This window comes from Drosophila ananassae, chromosome 3R (assembly GCF_017639315.1).
Source record: "Drosophila ananassae strain 14024-0371.13 chromosome 3R, ASM1763931v2, whole genome shotgun sequence".
Classification (NCBI taxonomy): domain Eukaryota; kingdom Metazoa; phylum Arthropoda; class Insecta; order Diptera; family Drosophilidae; genus Drosophila; species Drosophila ananassae.
The window spans coordinates 24,885,450-24,902,501 of record NC_057930.1 but is presented as its reverse complement, the minus strand read 5'-3'; positions in this window follow the sequence as shown (position 1 = coordinate 24,902,501).

Sequence of the window (17,052 nt, the reverse complement as noted above, 5' to 3'; positions counted from 1 at the left end):
TGTTTACCTGCCTATTTATAAATGTTAGGCAAACTTCTAAGGCCTTTATTGTTGGTAATGGCCACCCCCCCTCGTAATAACCCGGACATGTTGTTCGTCAAATGCCTAGTTAAGTCCTCACGGAGCCTGCATCAACAGCATTTCCATTGATAGGGACGACGCAACTTTGGCAAACAAGGAAAACAATAGAAACAAGCGGAAGAACAAGGAGGACTCCTTGCTTGGCTCCTTGGAGCAGCGAGCAGCAGAACATCGGAGCACACAGAGATTCTGGCCCAGTGAGGCATCAATGGAAAGTACCAATAACATCGACATCATCCTCCGCATCATTAGCCCAAACAAAAACTGCTGACTGGGGCACAATGCCAGCAAGCAAATCGGGTGAAGAGAGTTCTTACCCCGTCGATCCGCCGCAACTCCCTCTTTCCCCGGGGCTTACTGTTCTATCGTAACCCTAGCTTGAGGGGTTCTAAGTTTTTTTTTTGTATTTTTGTTGCCTTCGTGCTGCACATGCCCCGCTGGCAATTTGAAGTTGAGCCAACGGCAAGTAGGTTTTTCTTTTCTAACCCAGCCCTGCTTTCTACACAGAGCAACAATAAGGATAACAAGGGAAATTATTCAAGGATTAAAGCTATACATTAACAGTCACAAAAAAAAACCTTTTTAATAGATCTTGATCATTCTGATTTTAGATAAATATTATTGAGACATAATTGTTTACAGTGCACTTTCTGGCTTCGGCTCATTGACAGTCATAACGCTGAAATGCGCCTCAACTTGAACTAATTTGTGCGCAATTTGCGCGAAGAAAGGCGTCGGAAACAGTAAGGGCAAAGCTATACACTGGAACACACAGATACAGCCAATGAATGGAGAAAGAGATGACCGAATTGCGAAGGAAAGAGCCAACAGTGCCAGCGTGGAGTTGGGAAAAGAATAGCGAGCATTTGCACTTTTACTTAAGCGTAAAACTTTTCTTTGCAGGTTGCAGCCAACTAATTTTGCTTCCTTTGCCGCAAATTGAGAAAATAAAAGTGATACTGGGAAGAGGAGACATTGAGACAGTGAGGCATGGAAAAATTGAGACATTGAGAGATAAGAGGAGATTGAAATAATGTTACTGATTGCTTCAACTTTTTTTTAAAAAGCTCTGCTTTGTTTCAAAGGGTATTTGCATTAAAGGACTGTGATCTACAGGATAGTACTATTTTGCTACAATTTTTTAATTTAAAAAATATATTAATTTAAACTGTAAATATTATATAAAAGGATATAAAAGCCATTAAGCCATCTTCTAGGGTATCAATTTTCTCAACATCATACTCCTTATACCCTTTGGTCGCGACAACTTGTTTGTTTGCTTCTGTTTTCCTCTGCAAATTGCATAAATTTGATTATTTGAAATTTTCTTGTAGGTGAGAAAGTTATGTCCCTTCCACCAGCATGTCCCTGGCAAGTTGGCTCCTTTGTGAGGCAAATCCTGTCCCTAATTGCCCGCCTTCTCGATGGACTGATTGAATCTCTTACGCTCCACAGGCGGCTTTATTATTTAACGTTTCAATTACAAGCCGACAGAGAGAGACACAGAAGTAGTCCAATTCAGAATCAGAAGCTGGCATGTGAGTGCGGAGATAGAGGGTCCTTTTGCCAGAGTCCTTGAGTCCCGGGGCAGAGACTATTTAGCATGTAAATGCGAGTCAGTGCCAAATAGTTGAGTCGCAGAGTCGGAGCCTCGGTTTTAGTCAGAGACAGTATCTATTTTGCATACAAATGGATTTTCTTTATGTTTATGGTGCGAATGCGAGCTAGACTTGAAAATAATTTCGCAAATGTTTCATTTGATTACAAAATGAATCTTTTCTTAGATCTTTCAATCTCTAATTGTCCTTTGTGTTGAATGAAAATTAAAGTTTTTGGTTTATTATTTTTTGGCCACCTTTTACTATATCGCCCATAAAATATAAATGGTATTCATCAGTTTTTATGACGTGGTTTCAGTAATTAAGAACCTGCCGAAAGAAAAATTTCACTTTTCACGAAATATTTGCTTCAGGAAAAACACAATTTAGACTGAAGAAAGCCCCCATTGAGCGACTTCACTTCAGGCTCATTGTCGAGGATTTTTAGTGTTGAAAACAATTGAAAGTGTTGTGGCAGCTGCACACACAGTGTGTGCAATGGTGATAAGGGTGGGCCGAGGGGCAGATCCTGGGTGGCCAAACACGACATGCAAACTCATAAATGCGGCCGCATGAAATTGCAGACAGAAAAACACACGCACACCCGCAAACCAACAAACCAGCACACCCACACAGCCCCACACACACACGAATACAATGCATTTACAACTACAAGCAAAAGAAACAGAATCACAAGTAGTAACTATAACAAAGAACTCGGTCATTTGGGGCACAAAACGCAGCCAAAAGCACGCCCCATGCTGCTAAATGCCATAGAAGAAAAAAAAAAATGAAACCAGACGAAATAATAAAACTGGAAAAAATGGAGTGCAACGAGAAATCACGCACACCATAAACACACACTCCCTCACACACCCATAGGATGTGTGTGAAATGTTTGCAGTTCAGGCCTCAGAAAACGTCAGAAGTATTTAAGCTTTAAACGCATTCCATGTTAATTAAAATAGTTTTCATATTTGAAACCAGCTAATTTTTACAAAAAAACAAACAAAGTCAATAAATATTTTCAATCCCTTTATTACTTTTATGCAGGTTTGTATAAATATTAGTACAACGATGTCTATATCTTTGGCAGTTTCCATTAGATCCTGGAGCGGTATACCTTAATCGATCCACATATACCTATGTGGATCGATTTCCTATCAATCTGCATCAAAACCTGAGAGCAAAATGTTTTTAGATTTTTCTTCATTTTTTCCGATGAGATCTCCTCGGAAATGGGAATACGTATGAAAGGCCCCATATAGCCCACTGAGATGTCTATATCTTTGTCTGTTTTTATCAGATCCTGGAGCGGAATACCTTAAACGATTTGTGAATCGCTTCCCTATTAGTCTGCATCAAACCCTGAAAGCAAAATAATTTTTAGATTTTTCTTCATATTCTCCGATGGGATCCCTTCGAAATGTATAGAAGGCCCCATATAACCCAAAAGGGATGTCTATATTAGTTTATTTCCAATCCATATACTATCCACTGTTAATTAGAATACCCACAAAGATTTATAGATTTGCTTTGTAACAATCCACGTTCATAATATTTATTTAAAAAACGCAGTGTTACTTATTTTATTCTCCCAGAAACAAGGTATTTGAAAATGTAAAAAAAAATGGGCTTAATATCTGTGCTCCCTAGAGAGAGCTTGACGAAGGAATATATTTATTTCAATAAATTCTTACTCCAACCATAAACTGATTAATGTCGAGGGTGATGGCCGCAGAATTGTGAGGTTCCGCCGTTCGCATGCTATTTATAAGCCTGCGGCTTTCGGCATTCCAATGCATTGGCTTCAATGAATAATTAAGCGGTTGCCGCTGCCAGGATTAAGAAGCAGCTCAAGCCAACCGCAACCACTCACTCGCACTTGTGGGGCTCCTTTGCCACGTCTCCTTGGCGCACACACACACTCGCACACAGACGTGTCAAGCTAAGAAGTGGCAGGGATATGTATGGGCGGGACATTTTTCACATGTCAGGACATAGCGCATACGCCTCGTTAGCCACGGAACCCAAAACCTGAAAGCGAGAAACGCCATCTAATTTATAGAACGTGGCGGTTATTTCTTTTAAGTGCTCGACAAATAGAAACAACAAACACGAAACACATTTCGTCACGTCTCCGGCAGCCGAGAGCAGCATCAATATTTTTATTTGAATTCTGTCTCCCTTTTCTGTTCTTTTTATTTTCTTTATAATTTATTTGCATTGGCTCATTGAAATGCTGAACAAACCCAGCTCGCCACGAGCCTCAAATAAATGACAATCAAGGGGATCGGGACAAAGATGGGGCAAACGAAGGATATCGTTTTGTGGCTCAAGGATATTTTGAAATGGAAAAAATGGTTAACCCAATATGCCTAGGAAAATAGGAAAAATGTTCAGGGACCTTTTTATTAAGACAAGAAAATGATAGATACTTTTTTATAAAATTTAAAACAGATAAATATGTATATGGAATATAATTTATTTAAGAAAAAACATAGAATACTTTTTTGGAAGAGTCCTTAGTAATTACTCAAATATACTTCAAATTCAATAAACTTTCTTCCTAATCAGATGAATGAAAATACTTATGCCACATTTTCACCAAAACACCCAAAACAGTAAAAGCAACAGGAATGGAAAAGGAATAAAATGAAATGCTAAACGAATTTGAAACATGCAATTTTTGTTGGCCGTGCCGTTGCTTAGTTGTTTTTTTCAGGCTGGGCACCTTGCGATGTCCGTCATAAATTCTCGTTATACAATTTAAAAACATTTGCTAAACACGCATTTCCTGCATGGCAATGCCCAATGGCCAATGGAAACGGCTAAGGGAATGGCTCCGGGCCCGAAAAACATAACATAAATTTACTTTTTGGCTGCCCAACGGTCCTCGCTTAGGAGGACTAGTCGGCGCCTAAAAAATAAAAAAAGGAAAATACACCAAAATAAAGGACACTCGAACGCCCATGGAGATAAAATTGTCAAAATGTTTGATGAATGCGAAACGAAATGAAAATTTATTTATATATGCTACTGGATGTGCGAGCGAATGTTTGGATTCCCGCTCCATTTGATATTATTTGGCTTGAATTTTTTAGATATTTTTTTTCGCCATAAATAGATCAGGGAAATGTTTGCAATACTCCACCCTGCCACTTGTCGTGTTTATTTGCGTATGCAAAAAACGTTTTAAGTTAATTTGCCATGAAGTTTTTGGCGATAGCCATAAACCAGGAATTCCTTTTTTTCCATTCGGTCTTTTCACTTTGGCGTACATGTATTTTATACTAGATCGAAAATTGAGCTATTGACATTTGACTTGAATTATTTATGTTATTGGGGAGAAGATATCCTGTCATCGTGTCAGTAACACGACTCCACCATTAACCGCCTCGTTCGCTGCTCTTACTTTTCAAAGAATATTTTTGCTCACCGAAGCACAAAATTAGTGCGAAGCTAATTTACAGACTCGAAGGATGTGGACTCGAAGGACTATGTGAATCCTGAAAAATAGAGAGGTTTCTTTCACAGGGGTGTGTACTGTAAGGGGGACCTCATGGACAACGTGACGTGCCACTCATCGCCATGAGCCTTGAAAATTTATTAACACATGCCAATCATAAAAAGCGCAAATCGCATTTTCATTCGAACAAAAGCCGACCAACCAGAAATCGAAACTGAAGGAAAAAGCTAGGGAGCTTGGGGTGTTCCAGAAAGGAAAATCTTGACGGGTTCTTTCTTTTACAAATTAAAAATCTGGGAATTTCTAGATAATATATTACTTCTTTTTAGAATTAAAAGAATACTTTAATCTGGAGCCTCTTAAAATAATTACCAAAAAAATAAAAACGCCGAGCTTTTCCAAAGAATTTGATTTGTGGAATGCCAATCATATTGTGGCATTGGTCTAGGCAGCTCAAAAATTACAGTCACGTTTTCGATTATGAAAAATTTTATTTTCTATATATTCTTTTTCCTTTACTTTGGCCATATCCTTGTACGCCTCCCCTGTGGTTTTTTCCGTTGATTGTAGGTGCACTGAAACGTTTATTTATTATTTAAAACCCGCAGACAAAGGACAATTGCCACAGAAAATAGTGCCGGAAAGCAAATAGAGGGAAGTTGCAAATAGAGGGGAAGGCGGTCCAAAAAAATAGTGGGTGGAAAACTTTAAAGACCTCCTGCGGTCAGCCGAAAACTGTTAATTGATTTTGTCCCTAGCTGGGGCCAAGTCGCCAGGCGAACACTCGGCAATGGCAATCCTTTATCCTTTCTAACTTCGTCCCATTGTCCACTTTAGATTATTGTGGCTTTTGTGCAGTGGGGCGCGGCATTAGCTCTGAACTGCTTAACTTTCATGCAATTTGCAGGAACCCCCAAAAATACAAAAAGGCGACTACTTTTTGGCCCGCATAAATCTCAGGTTCTGGCTGCGGGAAGGAGATAGCGAGTGCCAGAGATCCTTTTGCTTAGACTGCGCTGAACGACAAACAATTTTATTGTGCCGGCCACATGCAACCTCGCCGGGCCACACTTGCAACTTTTGCACACTCACCGCCATATGAGTGAGGTTGGTGGCCGGCCAACAGGATATGACTTTCGGACACTCCAACGAATTCTAGGATATCCAGGACACTAAGAGTTTTGAATATTAGGCAGCATACTTGGATATCCTTTTCAGTTTTTCTTTAATTAAAGAAAGTCACGTTTCAGAATTCTGAATTTAAATAAAATAACTTAGTTTAGATTTTGAAAATTAAAACGGGAATTTCAGCATCGTTCTTCTTAAGAGTATTCCAAATATCCTTTGAAAAATATTGACATTCTCTAGCACTCGCACACACAACTACCAGACAGCCTCACATGCGGTTGCAGTTTTATGCGTTGGCATGACTCCCGGCCACGCCCACTGTCACAAAGGGGGCGGCGACGGTGGCGGAGAGGAGCTGCTGGCCACATAAGAGCATTTCCCAGCACAGCTTGATCCTTTTTTATCTTCTATTTGATTTTCATTTTTAATACGAAAATAAGTTTAGCTTAAAATTGAATTATTTGATTTATTTTTAGAGAGAAAGAAGCGTACTGGCCGGATAGGGTGGCAGAGACGGCGATGGGGTTAAAGGGGGACAGCCATGGAGTTGCAGATAGAGTCGAAAAGTTTTCTTATTTGAGGCAACCAGGACCAGGGCCACCCACCAGGACCCAACGCCCCCCAAAAGTGCTTCTCGGCCAGTTTTGTTGGCCAGTTTTGTCTGCGCTTTTGACTTTGAGCATAATTTAATCGGATATTTGTTGCAGTTCCTGCTTCCGTTTGCCAGTTTTATATTATTTAAGTTTTTTAGCCCACCACCCCAACCGCCCCCTTGTAGGATTTTTTCAGTATAGATTTTTACAGATTCCATTTGACAAGCCAAACTAAATGGAAAATTTTTGTAAATCAAATTTACGTTGCTTTTTGCGGGAAGCATTTTGCCCACAAAATACGACACATTTTTATTTTTACTTTTAGTTTTTGTTACGGTCATGGCATGCGGAGAAAAACAAAAGATTTTAATCATCTTAATTAGTTTACGGTTCTGATTTCCCCCCAACGGAACAAAGTGAAACCGAAAAATGCAATAAAAAGTTTACGGAGAGTACTTGGATCGAATAGAGAGTTACCTCTTCTAAACTTTATTATATAAAGTAGTTACAGAAGTATTCAAAATTAACACTTTGAAGGATATACTTCTAGAATGTTAAGTTCATAAAATAAATATATGGTATCAAGATCCTAGGGTATCCCAAAAACCAAGACCTATGTCTTAAATCTCCAGCTGCCACTTGCTGGGATGAAAAATTGCTCTGGCAAACAACTTCGCACATGTTGCAGTTGGCCAACTTGCAACTGTCTGTGTGTGCAACGTGTTTGTTAGCCAAATTGAATTTATGACCTGTGGCGTTACACTTACACACACTCACACACACATAGTCCTTGCTGAGAAGCTATTCTTTGGGGGAAAGGACCTGCCAGGTGTGTGGCAAACAGGGGGAATCGAGGGCGACATTGTTAAATTTTGCGTTCTAATAGCCAAAGTGTTGCACCTGACAGGGCAGACAGCCGGCAACGAGCCAGAATCAGAATGTGCCATGTCACACTTGACCCGAGTCGAGCTCGTTGACTCTGTTTTTTGTTTTTTAGCTCTACGCTCTACATTTCGACTGTTTTAATATGCCAGCACTTATTTGATGGAGTTTGCTTCAAACTACCGGTCCGAGAAAACCAGAAAAGCAACAAATTGCCCGGCGGAAGAGGATTTATGGTGAGTTTAGAAAACCCAGGAGTGGAAACCCGAACCGAGCCAATTAGTTTTCCAGGTATTCATAAAAATTTGTACATCCTATTTAGCATTCTCCGCACTTAAACCACCTATCGAAAGTAACTTTTCATTACCTGTAATTTTCGCCCAGAAAACACAGATACATTTCGGGCCAAACTCCAATTAATTGAAGCCAACTTAGTGCCGATGTGCAATTGACAATTTGGGGGAAATCCCACGAGGTTCACCTTTAAGTGACTTCTGCACTTGGTATCCTCCCCCACACAGGAGCTTCTACTACCTTTCTCCTCTTTTCCTTCCTCTCACATCACACCCATGGGGCTGGCAAGGTGACCGTCATCCTCAATATGTTGTCCACACCCAAAAAGTATCTATTGCCCAGCTTAGGATACACCTCACAGAGTGTTCTCCATGTGCATAATTTCCACAACTTGGCCGGGAAAACCAAGAGGTGAGTGGGGGTTGTGTTAGTGGCAGGTAAGTGGGAAAATACCATTTGTATGCATTTGCCTAACTGAGCCCGGCTCTAAGCACGTTCCTCGATCTATGAGCAAAGGCACTGAGAGAAATTATCTTCTTCAGTTCATTCTATCCACCTTGAACAAGTATTTGCTTCTCACAGTGCATCCGAGTGGAGTATCTTTGTCTTGGCTCCTGGGAGACCTCGAGTCCTTGTCCTGACCCGACCCATTCAGGACCTTGCCTCGTGTATGAGCTGTGTTTCGGGCTCATTGTTGATATCAACACAATTTAGTGTCTTAAACATGCGACCCGAGTTGCTGTTGTTCCTGTTGCCATTGCCGTTGCCGATGCCAGTGTGCAGTTTCACCTGCAACTAGGAAGAGCTTTAGCTAAATACCTGCCACTGCAACCTTCTGCCGCCTCCTGGCAGGAACCCCCGCCCCCAACCCCTTCCTGACATTTCATGCCTAAGCAAACAAGCCGCACACATTCACATGCCCACATGGTCGCATAGTCCATGCACCTGCATGGAAAACAAAATGAGTTGCATGTTGATTAAGTCACCTGTACACACTTTTGCACAAGCAAACAGTACAGTCTGCTGCTCCCACGCAGGTGTGCATGTAGAGGGGGCTGGTGGCCAGAAGGTGCAGCACATGTTGAGAGCTTTCTGGCTTTAGCCAGGAATTGTTGCTTTTTATGCAACATCTGCAGCATTGCCTGCCTCCGGTGCCTCCGATGCCCCCGATGTTGCTCCTGCAGCCTGCTAAAAATTGCTTCATTAAGTGTTTCTTGTTGGTCTCCCTGTAGATGTGTATTAGTAACGCTTTTATGCTAATGTCTTCGAAGGAGCAGAGGCCGTAAAAACCAAAGACTGCACCAAACGCACTTCTGCAGGAAGAACAATTTTGGAGCTAATTTTTAGTATAAAATGAGAGATGATACAATTGAAAATAGCATCTAATAAATTCAATAGAATATACATTTCCTATATCAACTATATCTACGTATCTATATCCACGTATACTTAATATTAGGAATCAACTTAAAAATTACGTATACGTAATATGGATGAAACTTAAAGAACTTAAATGATTTTTGAAAAACTCAATTACTTCTCTTGGTAAATATCCTTTTAGGTAACAGATTTATTTATCCTTAGATCCTTTTTTCTGGCTTCTAGTCTAAAGATATACAACGCCCTAAATCTTAGATACACTTCCTCCGGCATCATCTCTGTGCTTTTTGACTTGACGTGTAATTTATTTTTGCTCTATTTTTCAATTATTTAATTTCCTCTCGAAACGAAAAGCACACATCTTCTAGCACACCCACACGCCGCATCTAGGCCGTAAATGAAATGTAAATTGAAAATTCAGCAATCAAGATGGAAACGAAAGAAGAGAGAGCTCTTTGCATTGCAACTCTTTGTCCTTTCCAGTTGTTTCAGTTTCTGTTTTAACCAATTAAGGGGATATGACACTACAAACTACACTTACTCTTAGGAGTAACATAATATAGTTTTATTTATTAGAATGTGAAGAGAACATATATAATAAACAATAACCTTGTTTTTTATTTTTTAAAATGTCCATGTCTATGAGGCCTTAGGAACTATAACAAGCCGTACTCCTTCCGCTTCCGGTCCTGCCACTTCCTGCTCCTTTGGCAGCTTCTAATTGTCTCAATTTGAGCAGCCACACAGTTTCAATTAGGCACATTGCACATTGCCTTGACGATTACCTCCGCCCCCACTCTAGAATGTCTGACTTGCCAGCCACCTCGGCCTCCTCGGCCCACCACCTGTCAGCACACGCCTTTAATTCATTCCGCACCCAATCACACACACTCAGCCAACCAGCACATATTTGTGTATGCAAATTTTTCAAGCTATTTGCTGTGAAATTATGCCAGTCGCCGTTGCCGTTGCCGTCGACGCAAATACGCGTCTAATAAAATACGCAACAAACTATGCGATGCCTGAGTGATGAGGCAGCCAAGCGTTTGCCATAATTTATGTTGCGGTAAGCCCCGCCAACCTGCTACGCTGCTGCTTACCCCTTACCCCTCGCCCGCTTCTGACCCGTTTTACCTTTTCATCACCACCCTCTCCACCATCCCCGGACTACCGGGGATCCGGGGCTGTTTATATTGCTTATTTAATATGTGCACGGTTGCCTGGATCAGCGGCAGCAGCAACATCACAACAGTTTTCATTGAGTTATGCCGCTCATTTGGAGCGTCAGCTTCGTAGCTTCACAGCCATAACAATGGGCTCATTGCAGGAGAAGCCCCACCCCATCCCACTGCCATCAGGACTTCGTGTACAGGAACCTTAAATAGTGGCGCGTGTCAATTTGGACCAGGACTATGGCAGCATAATGGCATCCATCAGCAGCTGCCAGCTATTCGTCAGGCGGTTTGCTTTCCAGCTAATATTAGTTTTTGTGGTTAAGCTGATTTTTGGCGGAAAGTGAATTAAGAACTCGAAGGACTTTAATTTTGTATCCAAAACAAAGGTATTATTTATTGTACAATATACTCCCATCATGATGTGTACATATCACTTTGCATTACTCGCGAAACTGAATAGCTGGCACAGTTCATTGAAGTTATTGACAAAATGCAGCGAGAATCTTTGAATACTTGAACGAACACCTTGCATATCAAATAGTCCTGCATCCTGCCCCGCCCCCACCCGCACGACGCCCCCTTTATGCATGTGTTTGTATTTTTTTCGCCAAAGTATCGCAACAACTTTTGTCCGGCTCTATCAATGGATGCTTCTTATCAAACATTCACAGCCAGTTGGCAAGTTTCTATGGCAGCCGAAGACGCTGTAGAAGAATTTTAACGTTGCGTAATATGTACCATAGACTGAGAAATTTAAAAGGGGTTATTACAAAAAAATTATACAAAAAATATAAAAAAATTTCGAGAGATCGAACCTAAAACTGGCACAATACTCATTTTTTCAAACATTTTTATTAAACAATTTTAGAATAATAAACTACTGAAGTTTTCAAGCCAGTTCAAGTAAGAATGATGAGTTCCGGTTATCATACAGTCTCAAAAAATTTTGGAATAAAATCAATAAATTTTTTTAAGTGTATATTGGCTGGTCTTCTGCATCCTTCGACTATGACGTGGCAAAACGCAGCCTAACTGGCTGGCAAGCGACACTTGGCGAGCTCAGTTCAGTTCAGCTCGGTTCGGTTCAGTTGGGTTCAGTAAGTTCGGTTCGAGTTCAGTTTCAGTTCATTTTTCATTCATTCAAAGCAAGCCAGACAGCGGCAATGCAGCTGCTGTTGTTGTTTCCACAAGGATATGCCTTTAAAAACAATCCAAATACCCTTAAAGGAACACGAAAACTAATAAGAAAATTTGTAACATGTAACAATTAGTATTATAATTTATGAAAACTTTTAGAGGTAACTTTTATTTCAGATATCCCTTGGAAGAAAGAGTATTCACAGCCTTGGATACTCTGAAGACAGTCTCCTTTTCTTATTTCGCTGCATTCTGCTCCTTTTAGACTTGGTGGTCCTTTGTGCCTCGGCTGCTTTTCATATAACAACAATATTTTATGCTCAGCTGTCTGGCTTTTTATGCATTTGCCCGGCTGCCTATGTGAAAAATTACAAAAAGCCAGCAAGTAGTAGTGGCCAAGTGGCGGGAAACCAGGCTGAGAGCTTGGGGAGGAGTTGGGAGGGGGCAGGGCACAAGAAAGTGGCCACAGCCGCAGAGACGGCACGGCGTCTAGGGCCAAGTGTTTGCCATGCACTTGACTGTGTTATTTTTGCCTCCTGTCCGGACCCGGGCCCGACGCATAAATCAACCTGCTGCAAACACACAAACACTCTCCCAGCCAAGGAGTGCATACATACAGATCTCCGTGGTGGAGACCACCCCTTGACAGGGATCGGGATAACTATTAAAGCGAGTGGCGACCCCTTAAAGATGAGCCTGCAATCGGATGCGACAAATTTTATTGACCATCTGCTCAATGATGTAGCACAAAATGACAATGGATGGGACAAGCCAAAAGAAAAGGATGTTTGGCGCGCTTGGAGCGAAGAACAAGGGGCTTGAATTACAATCTTCAAAATGTAGAATATTCCCAGCTCATTTTCCCTCCCAGGGCCCATTAAAAAAGTTTTCGCCGCATCTTCTTCTGTCAGCTCAGTTTTCCTTCGCTTATGCTGGCAAGATGGAAACATGAAATGGGTTTGGTTTAATTTTCCCGCAAAACAAAACAAATCTCTGCCAGATAACTCCAGGAAACTTGTGCTCTATTTATCTCCATTACCTATCCGCCATTCATTAAGATATGTGTTCGTTTTAATTGGGACACAGCCAAAACTTAAGCGCTGATAAAACTACAATCAAGCGCAGGTTTTCCAGGTGAGTCTCAATGCCAGTTGCCATTTATGCGAACACAACACCCAATGTCCTTGGTCCTGGTGTTAGTCGCTTTCCATTTATTTTCGCTTAATGCGGTCATTATATCAAGTTTTCTGTTCCAGGGATCCGCTTGGTAAGTCAATCTCATATGGCTGCCGTCACAGCAACCGGCAGGGAGATGACACAGGAATCAACATATTAATACACTCAGAACTATATTTTCGTAATCAATAAAGTATATTTTTACATTTTATTAATAATAATAGGAGAGCTGGAGAATATTTTTAAGTTTTAGCTCCAAATGCCACAGAAAATATATTAATTAAAGTGATTTGCTTCTTGAATTTCTCTCCATATTTTAGTTTCAAACCAATATCCTTCTTACATTTTTAGATTATTTTTTCCACATATTTTTCCACTGTTTATAACATTTTTAATGACACTAGAAATTTGATGTTCGAGGGTTTTGGTGCAAATTTGGATGCTGTCCTTGGGCCAAATGGGGTTTAGCAGGTAAATATGGCAAAGAATCATAATCAGGAATAAGGTAAACTTTTATGATTTCACGTTTTAGCTTTCTTCAAGCCAAGTCAGGAGCCTTGTTATCTTTGAACTTTAGTATATGACTTAGAAGTAAAGCTATTTAAATAAAAAATTGTAATGCATCCTTTTAAAGAACTCTAATTTTCATTTAACAATAGCGGCTTTGGCCGAATCTGTGTAACTGGTTGTGGCCACTTGTTTAATTTTGTGCTGAGCATTACGCTTAATGCGTTTACACAATAACCATGCCTTGAGCCCCCCTCTAGCCCTCTTTGCCGACGCCCTGCTAATGGCCTTATAATTACTGTCCACGTCCGACGAAATCCAGCAGCGACGAGAGCCGGAAAGAAATTGGCCCAAAGACCAGAGTTAACAAGAAACAGAAGAAACAGAAAAATAAAATGAAAATATTGCTACATAGTAATGCAGCAAGTTTCATTAAATGGTCGAATTATGTACTCGCTGGTAGTGGTATGTCCTTCCGATCCTTCCACAATTTTCTTTTTTAGCCACGATTTTTTCTGGATGGGATTTTTTCTCCCCCAAGGCGAGGCCAAGTGTTGGCAAGCTTCTGAAAGTTGCCTGCCGCGGACAGCCTTGACTTGAGCAGAGTGCCGCCCCGAAACGGATGTGCGTTTTAGCTTGATATGGCCAAGTCCTTTAACTCGATGCTCTTCATACCCTGTACTTTTAATACCTACATTTATTCATTAATTCATTTTGTTAAAATGAAACTGTACTGACTTTAATTGCTCTATATATTGTAGAAATTATATTTTTCCAGAAACTATTCTCCTACCAGACGTACTCTAAGATATCTTAGGAGATACGGAAGCTTCTTACCATTTCCAAAAGTTGCATTGGAAATGTGGGGGGCGTGGCACCTATCCTCAGAGCTAGCCACAGTTTTGAAATAAGAAAAATGACTTTTGCATGCATGTCCTCGGGTGGATATAGATGGAAATTCAGAAATTCAGGGGACTGGGTTTGCATGAAAAATGCATCTGATGGAAATTTTCACGCATAGAAAATAGACAAAAAATAGTGCATATATGGTATGTTAGTTTCTGACAAGTGCCGACATAAGTGCCGGAATACAATGGATCTAAAAATGATTCCCAAGCCCTCTAGACTCCCTGTTTAGGACCTAGAAGCTCCCACTTTAAGATATAAACTTTTGCGGCTTAAAGCAATTGGTGTCTTTAAGAGCCAGGCTAATGCAGTGTTCATTTTCCTTCAGCCAGGCCATCGTATCTTTCGGGTGAGTGGGGAAAAGATTGTGGGTGAATGGTTTGTGGCGCCTCGAGTTGCTACCAAGTTGACTGCACGGTTAGTTGGATTCGTGTGGAGCGGACCAGACCGCAGCTGAGCGTCTCCATTGTCATTTTGAATTTGTAACAACATGCGCACACGACAATTTGCATTTCCGCTTGCCAATGGGATAGTTTTTCAGGCATCCCAGCTTTCCGCTCCTTAGCCCAATCCCTTCCCATTTCCAGTCCCAGACGTAGTCCCAGGGACTGGGCATTTGTTTTGGGGCTCTTTGGGGGGAATTTCGTTTCACTTTTGTGTGCATACCATATTCGTGTCCTGGCACACGGACCTTTAAAGATGCAACCGAGTTGCCAAAACGGCAAAGAAAACCAAGCAAATTGACAAACAAAGATGCACTGAAGCCGAAAAGGAAAAACAACATGCTAACAAACACATAGACAGCAGCGAAGCCCAGCCAGTAACCCAGTTTACACTGCGAAAAAACTTATTTGCATAGCAAGCATAGTATTTCACGTTTCTTTGAAATAAAGATACATTTCAACGTTCGACCCATCGAAAAAAATTTCCCCCCTCAATCATAAAATATATTTCAATTATTTCTTTTAAATAGGATATTTTTTTCACTGCCTTTTGGGCAGTTTATAATTGAACTGTGGCCCAGTCGAGCGAATCGAATGGCCAAACGACTGCCTGGCTATACGAAAATAATGAAAATGCAACTTAATTTCTTGCCCAAAATGCAGAACACATACCCCCACACACACTGACCCACGCACCACATGCACATTAACAACAAAAACACCAACACAACAAGAAAGGAATATCCCTGACAATTTTTGGTGTAGATGGACATTCAGTCTGGCTTTGTTCCCCAACCCACAGCTCCCATCCCTTGCCCGCTTTTGTGGTTCGATGTGCATCAATAAAATGTTGGCATAAAAGCTTTGAGCCAGCCCATAAACTGGTCCCACGTTGCGTATGCTTAATTTGTATGCAACGAAAATGAACAAAGACTTTGCCTGCGTGATCCAGGACAACAAATTGTGGCAACTAAAGAAAAAACTAGTTGACCAAAAGCTAGTTTAAAATATATTTTATAAAATTACATAGAAGACAGATTTCTTTTCCTAAAAAACCACCTGAAAAATTAAGCTCTTAAAGTGTGTCCTCCCGAAATCTCTTCAACCGAAAACCTTTAGGAAAACCAAACACCAACGCAGGCAGGACATCTGTAACCCTGAAACTGGACACAATGGACACTAACTAACTGGTAGCTCTGATTTGAATGTAATGACTCTTGTAGGCTTTCTGTGGAGCATCCCTCTTTTTTGGAAATCAAATGCAACCTCATCCACTCTACAAAAAAAAAATCGTGCAACAATTTGCGGCTTTCTGAGGGGAGGCCCAGGAGTAAGCATAGTTTTTGAGTCTCGATTGGAAGACCTCAATCATTTTTTGTGCCTTTTGAGTTTGAATTTGATTTGGCCCAGCTGGTTCGAGTGTGTGTGCGTTCGTGTCCTTTATGGCTGCTTATTGGTTTTAGGCAACAGGCCAGGTAGCCAGATGGCTAGGCGGCTAGGTGGGCCAAAACCAACTAACAAACAAAAAACATTTTATGAGCTTGTTATTGTCGTCGTCGGCCACGCCTTTTGTGCAGTCCATAAAGTTGGCTTTTATTGCTTTGTCGTGTTGCCGTTGCCGCTGTTTTTGGTCAACTCCTAATTGGAAGTTCTAAATTTCATTGTTTGGCTTTTAAGCTTCAATTGTTTGCGGTTCGACTGGTCATAAATATTGAGTGCCTGAGGTCCTTTGAGTTGCCATTCCTCTAGTTCTATTCCATTCATGACTGACATGCATGAACACTGCGGTGACTGGCCAATCAATCGAATTGGTCGAAAGGTCCTGCCGCCATAAAAGCTGCCCACTACGACTCCCTCCATTCATTTATTTATTTCGCTATTTATTTCGCTAGCTTCTACTGCAAGGGCAACCAATTTTGATCCTACTTTTGGTTTCTCACTCTCGAAAGGAAAATTTTACCAATTTGGTTGGCTAATGTAAATCAATGACCTCTTATTAAAAACTTCGAGACCCACAAATTGTCTGGCCCGCTAAACTTTTGAACTTCCCGCCCAGGCGAGGGGCCAGTTCCCACTGAAAAGGTCCTTGGCGTGGGTGGTGGGCGGTTTTGGGCTGCTCTGGGGGCTGAAACCTCATGGCCGCACAATGGTGAGCTCTTTGCTATTAGCGCACAAAAGTCAACAAACATGCTGGAAGCCAAAGACGTCCAATCCAGGGCCCTCTTGAAAATAAGAAGGAAATCAGGAAAAGTAAGCAGAACGAAAAAGGTAACGAATAAAAGG